General features: G+C 34.7%; 1 non-coding gene across 1 annotated transcript; it reads left to right on the plus strand.

Moving 5' to 3' along the window:
* Nucleotides 1-8,210: 8,210 nt before the first annotated feature.
* On the plus strand, nucleotides 8,211-8,317 carry LOC126004669 (U6 spliceosomal RNA). Its single transcript, XR_007493934.1, has one exon. It is a non-coding gene; the product is annotated as a U6 spliceosomal RNA (small nuclear RNA).
* The last annotated feature ends 286 nt before the right edge of the window (nucleotides 8,318-8,603 follow it).

An 8,603-nucleotide genomic window follows, 5' to 3' on the forward strand; every position in this document is an offset into this window, starting at 1 on the left:
CAAGTTATATTAACTTAAGACAGATGAATGATGGAGAGATGATAAGTTGACAATATAGAGAGATTGATACAAATAGTCATAGTCATAGTATTATATGTTATGGAATTTTTGTTGTAAAATAAATTAAGAACAAGGCACCAATAAATCTTTATAATTTCAGGACTAATAGAAAAATCTTACCTCATGAAGTCCACAACCTAACCATAAAAACATTAGTAATATCAATTTGTTGCTAAAATGTAACACAAATTTTAATAATTACAGTTATTCATTTTCCCCAGGGAATACAAGTTAATATAGTATAATTAGAAGCAATTTAATAATCTAATAATACATGTTTTGTTTTGATGAAGAGATGTTATTCCAGACCCTGATATGTTTACAGTACACTCCTGACAGTGCTCAGGGGTGAGGTTCAAATAGGGGCTAGCCATGTATAAGCTAAATGACTTGATCCCAGCATCTAAACTTGGTAAAGTAAGCCACATAGTGAAGGAGCTTACTATGGAAACTACTTAGGACATATGGAACAGAAAGCAGAAAAGACAAAGAGGCAGAAGTGAAAAAGAAGTAAAAAGAAGGCTAGTAAAAAAAAATGTAGGGGCCGGTGAGGTGGCGCTAGAGGTAAGGTGTCTGCCTTGCAAGCGCTAGCCAAGGAAGGACCGCAGTTCGATCCCCCAGCATCCCATATGGTCCCCCCAAGCCAGGGGCGGTTTCTGAGTGCTTAGCCAGGAGTAACCCCTGAACATCAAAGGGTATGGCCCCAAAACAAACAAACAAAAAAACAAAAAAAAATGTAATAGTCAAAATAGTCTAAATAATCATTGAAAGGTACAGTTAGACATGCATTATGTTCTTAAAAGAAGATTTCCCCCACAATGGGATGTCATTGGAGATTGAAAAGATGTCAGTAACCAAATGTAAAAGGAAAAACGGTGAGAATTAGAAAGAGCATATAGAGGTGATAGTATTGCTGGCTTTGCACTCAGACACAGTGATGCCAAGCACCATTAAAGGTGTGGTCCAAAACAACAACTTCAGCAAATAAATAAAACTAAATAAAAGGTCAAACTTTCACATTAACTTGCACATTATTCACCTAAATTAATTTTAGCTCTTACTTTGGCTGAATAAAATGCTTTTCTCTTTCACTATGCTATTTTTCCATTATCCTAGCATCAAAACTTTGCAGTCTTCCTATCAATAAGAATTTCTCTGCTTAAACTTTCTACAATTCTTCCCTACCTCTTATTGAACTCTGATTTGGGTGATGAACTTCTCTTCATGTGAAAGGAGATGTAGCTCCTCTAATCTCTAATTTAATGTGCCTCCTTGATTTCTGAAAGCCTAGAAATGATTCCCTCTGGTTTGTCTCAACGGAAATTGAAAACCTAAAAGGGCTGAAGTGATAGCGCATCACTTGCCTGGCAAGTTTCTGACCGACCCAGGTTTGATCACTGGCTTCCTATATGGTCTGTCCCCTAAACCTGCCAGAAGTGATTTCTGAGCACAGAGCCAGTACTAACCATATGGCAAGAAAAAAAAAAAGAAAAGAAAAGAAAAGAAAAGAAAAGAGAAAAAGAAGAGGCAGAAGTGAAAAAGAAGTGAAAAGAATGCTAGTAAAAAAAATGTTATAGTGAAATAGTCCAAATAATCAATTGAAAGGTACAGATAGATATGCATTATGTTCTTAACAGATTTACCCCACAATGGGATGCCATTGGAGACTGAAAAGATGTCAGTAACAAAATGTAAAAGGGAAAACGTTGAGAACTAGAAAGAGCATATAGAGCTAGAAAGAGCATATAGAGGTGATAGGCAGAGAATTAGGCAAGGAAAAGAACAATTTTAAGAATTTTTTTCTTTATTTAAAATAACTTTATTTATTTATTTATACACCATGCTTACCTGACTATTCATAATATAGTTAGGGCTTTCTTTCCCACAGATACAAATTTGTTCATAATTGAGTTTTAGTCATACAATGTACAACACCTTCACCAGTGCACATTTCCTGCCACCAATGTCCGCCAATGCACTCATAGCATTTCAAAGCACCTCCAGGCTGTTTAATATCTTTATTTACACACCATGATTATCAATATGATTGTAATTGGTTTTCAGTCACAAAAAGAACACTGTCCTTCACTAATGCAACATTTCCATCACCAGTGCACCCCATCTCCCTCCACCCACACCCGTGCCTTTATTTGAGTTAGGCATTCTACTTATCTCACTCATTAACATTGTCTTGGTAGTTGTTAGTGTTTCTAACTGCACTCACTCCTGAGGTGAGCTTCATATCCTGAGCGGATCCTTCTGGTCCTCATCACTGGGCATTATTACAGTAATGTATTTTATTTTTTATAAAACTCATAGATAAATGAGACTAATCTGTGTGAGTGTCTCACTCTCATTCTGATTTACTTCACTCAGCATAATTGTTTCCATGTCCATCCATGTATAGGAAAATTTCATGACTTTATCTTTCCTAACAGCTGCATAATATTCCATTGTGTATATGTACCACATATATTCTTAGCCATATATACACATATATACATATACATATATATGTACCACACATATTCTTAGCCATAATAGAACTAAGTAAACAGGATTAGAACTAAAGAAAAATATGTCACAGGTATGTTTGTTTTGTCTATTTTTTAAGATAACGTAATAATGGGTAGAAGAGTAGAAGTAATTTTAGATTACATCATACTTTCTAGAAAATCATATAAATCTATTTAGCAAAATATGCACATTAAAATATGTTAATAGAAAATAAATTCAAGGGGCCAGCGAGGTGGTGCTAGAGGTAAGGTGTCTGCCTTGCAAGCGCTAGCCAAGGAAGGACTGAGGTTCAATCCCCCGGCGTCCCATACGGTCCCAAGCCAGGGGCAGTTTCTGAGTGCTTAGCCAGGAGTAACCCCTGAGCATCAAATGGTGTGGCCCGAAAAACCAAAAAAAAATAAAAAGAAAAAAAGAAAAAAGAAAATAAATTCAATCTATAAAGTCAATTATATTCCTACTTGTTTCCATGTGAATTTGGGACATTCTAAATCTTCAAATGAGCTTTCCCTCTATCATGTAAGTTGAGTTTTTGTAAATATTATTTATTTTTTCATGTTATTAGTTAAAATCTGTTTCTGTGAGTATCAACATTTAAAACTAAACAAATGTATATATAACTTTAGTATAACTGTATATATGGATTAATAATACATAAAGATTCATATATTTATAGGTATTGGTTTTATTATAGCTATTTTAGTTTGTTATTAGTATAGATTTAAAGTTTTAATTATAAATAAAATTTTCTATCAAGGGTCTCAAACTCAATTTACCTGCGGGCCGCAGGAGGCAAAGTTAGGGTGATCCTTGAGTGCAAAGTGAGTAGTAAGCCTTGAACATTGGGGGGTGTGACCCAAACAACTAAAACAAAACAAAACAAAAAAAGATTCCTCTAGGGCAGGGCCACAAAATGTTGTACGGAGGGCCATTTGTGGCCCACGGGCCGCGAGTTTGAGACCCCTGGATAAGTTTATTCAATTACTTCAATTTTCTTCATTTTCATTATCTACTATTATATTACCTTTTTTTGTATATTTTTGTTTGTTGGGGCCATATATGATCTTGCTCAAGTTTTGCACTTGCCTCTGTGACAGGGATCACTCACTCCTTTGCAGAACTTAAGTGTTGGCTTAATGTGCGGCAAATGCCTTAATTGTTATTCTCTCTCTGTCCCGTACTTATCTAAAGTATATAATATGCACCTTAATTTTCTATAACAATGTAAATAAAAATAATATGTATAGCATTGATCACTACCAGTCTCCTTGTCCCACATACTTAAGATACTCTATAATTTTTTTACTTAATCATGATTTATAGTAAAAATTATGTGAAAAAATTTCTCTGAATACTGGTGCTCAGTAATTTCAGTCAAAATCAATGATATATAATGAAAATGCAGTAATCTCAATATGATAATCTCCATTTGAAATCAAATTATAACATTGATTCTAACAATGGTGAGAAAATTAAGAAACTCATTATCAATTCTATGAGCTATTCAATACCTGGAACATTACCTTTGGTTGTGAAAGAAAACTTTAAGAAAGTCATTTTTCATTCCCCAAGAGGTGTAATTATTTAACTTATTAAAAGAAATCAAGTTGACTGCTAAATTTCCGGTGATTCATAACAAGTAAAAAAAATGAACTTTTTTCTAGTACCTTCTTTCATAATGCCAGCTTTGAAAACTGAGAAAATGCTACAGGACAAAAGTTTGTAATGGTAATGTAGGTTCTTTTTTTTTTTTTTTTTTAATTCAGAAAGGGTAAGCTAAAACACTTCTTATTAAGGAAACTCAATTTATCACAGCAGGTTTGAAAAGCTGGTGCAATCTGAGTCTTACAAAAAGCTAATAATAAAGCTCTCATTAATCTCTCATCTAAGATGAGAGAAAGTCCAAAAGTCCTTGAAATATGTTCCTGCCTTTGAAAGTATTACTTCTAAAGCAATTTATTTTTTTTCAAAATATACTCCATTATATCTACGGATATACAAAAACCTCAGCTTTCTCTTGTTACTCCACTGTTTGTATTGTATAGAAATGCTAACCAAAAGTAGAGCTAAATTAATTGTTTACACATGCTAAATAATGGTTGGCTACACTTTAAACAAGACTATTATATTATAAATGAAATATACCTTGAAATTCTTTTCAGAAATCTGCTGGTAGTATTTATTCTGAGCTGGGGAAATGCATTGAGCACAGACTAAATCCATAATGAGCCCACTAGTTTTCAGTTCAAATATTGTTTCCTCGAATAAATTGTTACAGCCATGAAAGCAAGAGCTCTTTAAATCCCTCAGTAAGATACTTTGACATGATGGAAGATAATAGGCAGAAGGGCTAGTAGTAAAAATGAGTAATCCTATGGATAGGATAGACATTTTCTAGGCACAAGCTTCGTTTTACACTAAGAACTCAAAGCCAGATACATCCTGCTGTCCAAAACGGCCCAGAAGACAATGCAGAGCACAGTTAAGTTGACCCTTTTGTGAAGGACGGTTCTAACATGACAAGGTGTTGCTTCTGCCAGATTTAGAACTCTCAGGGTGTTAGTTTGAAAGGATGTAAGAATAATTACCAATTTATGGAGATAAAGACACTGACTCATGTCATACAAGCTATCATGGCTCCTGGTATGACTCACGGTGCAGGGCAGGAATTAAGAGTGGTCAATATATGCCATGCCATGAATAGTTTTCACAATTCAGATGACATCTACACTGTTTGCTGCAGTGTCTGCTATAAGGTTTCTCCTTACCTTCCATTCCTCAAGACTTACCTCAATGTTTAAGTCCATAGGGAGATATCAGAAAACATTACAACATTGGGCAGGAGCGATAGCACAGAGGGTAGGGTATTTGCCTTGTATGTGCCAACCCGATTTTGATCCCTGGCATTCCCCTGAGCCTGCCAGGAGTAATTTCTGAATGCAGAACCAAAAGTAACTCCTGATTGTCGCTGGGTGTAGCCCAGAAACATATATATATATATGTGTGTGTGTGTGTGTGTGTGTGTATGTATATATATGTGTGTGTATGTATATGTATAATGAATAAATATATGTATATATTACTAATATATAAGTTATACACATTTTTATATTTAAATTATATACAACACAAGCTGAAGTAATCAGCTTCATTGTGTTATATACATATTTGATGAACTTTCCTATGCCTTGAATACAGGATCTTCAAATGAAGTTAGATTCATTTTTTTGCTATTTTTTAATTTTTATTTTGATCATATTGGCTTACATATCTTTCACAGTAGTATTTTAGGTACATATTAAATTGAAACAGGGTAATACCCATCACCAAATTTGTCCTCCCCCATCCCCATTCCCTTCCTGCAACCCATATCCCCCCCATCACCCCCGTGATGCTAGAATAGGTGGTATGAAGTTAGATTCATTTTAATCTGATGAATGTTAGGATACATTTAGATTTCAAATTGTGGGTTGAACAATATCAGATGCTTGTTTTCAACTACATTTTGTATCTATTTTGTACCCATATATTCACAGTCTATATGGAAACAAATCAGAACTAAGAGATGGTTTTATGAATTGCCTTTGCTGTATTAAATATTAATTATAGAGTCCAGGGTGGTGCATGGAGTGGATGGATGGATCTTGCCTGCAGCTCCTTTAGGCAAGCCAGTCTAAGGGTATCAGGTTAATGGTGAAGAAATGACCCACAGCCAGTCAGTAGAAGTTAGGAGACATGAAGCTTTGTTATAAGACCCTAACCACCATGTGTGGCTTCTAAACTAAACAGCTTCTGTATTCATGCTGTCTTGGATCTCTCTGTCCCTCTCTTCCTTGCTGAGCCTCTATTGCTGAATCTTTCCCTCTCTCCCCTCCCCCAGGTAGCCCCTTAAATTACCAACCAGACCCCTCCCAACTATGGGAGTGTCTCCCTCTCCAGGTTAGATAGCCAGGAAGTTGGGGGAAAGGTAACAGCCTTTGTCTCCTCTTTTATCCATTTATTTCTGTCCTCTGAGCAAAATTTCAATCTCATACTAATGTTTTAGACAAACTAACATTGCAAAAATACATTATGCACTGGCTTGTCACATTCAATCAACTTGCTAATTTTATATAAATGAATATATTTTATTAAAAGCCTGGGACCAAAACACCTGGTTAGCTTCTATACTGTTATGCACTAGGATACTATTTTGACATTAATATAATTGGTATTTTTACCACTAAAATTATGTGAAATACCTATGTCCTGAAATTTACTCACATGTTGAAAATAATTACTTTTATATGTACAATTTGATGTATCTAGCTACTTTAAGCAGTTTGTATGCTTAAAGTTTATATATTTCAATCTGTAATGTTTTTCACAAGGCAATAAACTAAAACTTGGGCTGCAGGCAAGATCCATCCATTTACTCCATGCACCATCCTGAACTATATAACTAATATTTAAGAAGAATAAATGCATGGAATAAAATACAAGGAATAAAACTGACAGGAATGTTTCTGGCAAACCAAAAAAGAAAACCTGCACTTTTTCTCTTTAGCAGTCCAGAGACTTACAGTAGATACTTAGTTACTTACTAACTTGCAAGTTAAATTCCCTGCACAATACATTGTCCACCAAACATAGACAGGAATAAAACATGGAGCTAAGAGTAAGTCCTGAACATAGCCTAATATTACCTCAAAACAATCAAACATAAAGCAATCCATAATACCTACCTGTACCCAGAGCTCTGATTAGGCAGGCCAGAAGATAAAAAATAGGATTTATTTCAAAGCACTAATCATGCAGAAATAGTAAACAAAATATGCATTATACATATGTTATATTCAAGGTCATAGCATATTAAACATGTAGAAAATTATAGTTTTCAAGAAACTAAATTTTGAACAGAATTCAAATTATTCTAATTAAAATTTAAATGAAAATTTTAAATTTATATAAATTTTTCATCCAGAATCTGTATATATCTATGCAATGTTTAGAAAACACTGAGACCTTAAATGCTTTCTTGATATTTCTTTATATCTCAAGGAATGGAAGAAAATCGTCTCTTTTCATGTACTCTATCTCAGGCTATTTCAGTCCTGATTTGTTCCTATTAAACATATGACTGTCATTCACCTTGCAGGAAGATAAGAGATAATGCAAAACTTTTAGGGTGGTTATGTACTTTTATTTTTGGTGTTTACCTGGGAACACACCAAAATCTCAGGGCTTACTTCTGAGTTTGTGCTCAAGGTACTGCTGAGGGGTATAATATGCCAAGAATCAATCTGAGATATCAAAGTTTTTTATAATATCTTTATTTAAGCACCATGATTACAAACATGTCTATTGTTGGGTTTCAGTTATAGAAAAGAATAACCTCCTTCATCAGTGCAACTCCCACTACCAATGCCCCCGTCTTTCTCCTCCCCCACCCCTGCCAGTATTTGAGAGAGGCAATCTATTTCTCTCGCTAATTATCATTGTCATGATAAGTGTTAGTGTAGTTATTTCTCTAACTGCACTCTATACTTTTCTTGTGGTAAGCTTCATATCATGGGCTGGTACTTCCAACCCTCATCTCTATTGTATCTAGATATTATTGCATACTTCCTTTTATTGTTCTTAAAGCCCATGGATGAGTGCTCACTTTGGCAGAACATGTACTAAAATTGGAACAATACAGAGAAAATTAGCATGGCCCCTGCACAAGGATGACATGCAAATTTGTGAAGCGGTCCATATTAAAAAAATAATAGCCAACGGATGAGTGAGTTTATCCTGTGTTTATCACTCTCCTCCTGACTTATGTCACTCAGTAGAATAGTTTACATGCCCATCCATGCATAAGAAAATACCATGACTTCATTTTTCCTGACGGCTGCATAGTATTCTATACACAAAAGAATACTATGCAGTTTCCTTACCCACTCGTTTTTTTGTTGGACATCTGGATTGTTTCCAGATTTTGGCTATTGTAAATAGTGCTGCAATGAATATAGATGTGCAGAAGGTGTTTCTATATTGTGTTTTTG

Source organism: Suncus etruscus, chromosome 3 (genome assembly GCF_024139225.1).
Source record: "Suncus etruscus isolate mSunEtr1 chromosome 3, mSunEtr1.pri.cur, whole genome shotgun sequence".
NCBI classification, from domain to species: Eukaryota; Metazoa; Chordata; class Mammalia; order Eulipotyphla; family Soricidae; genus Suncus; species Suncus etruscus.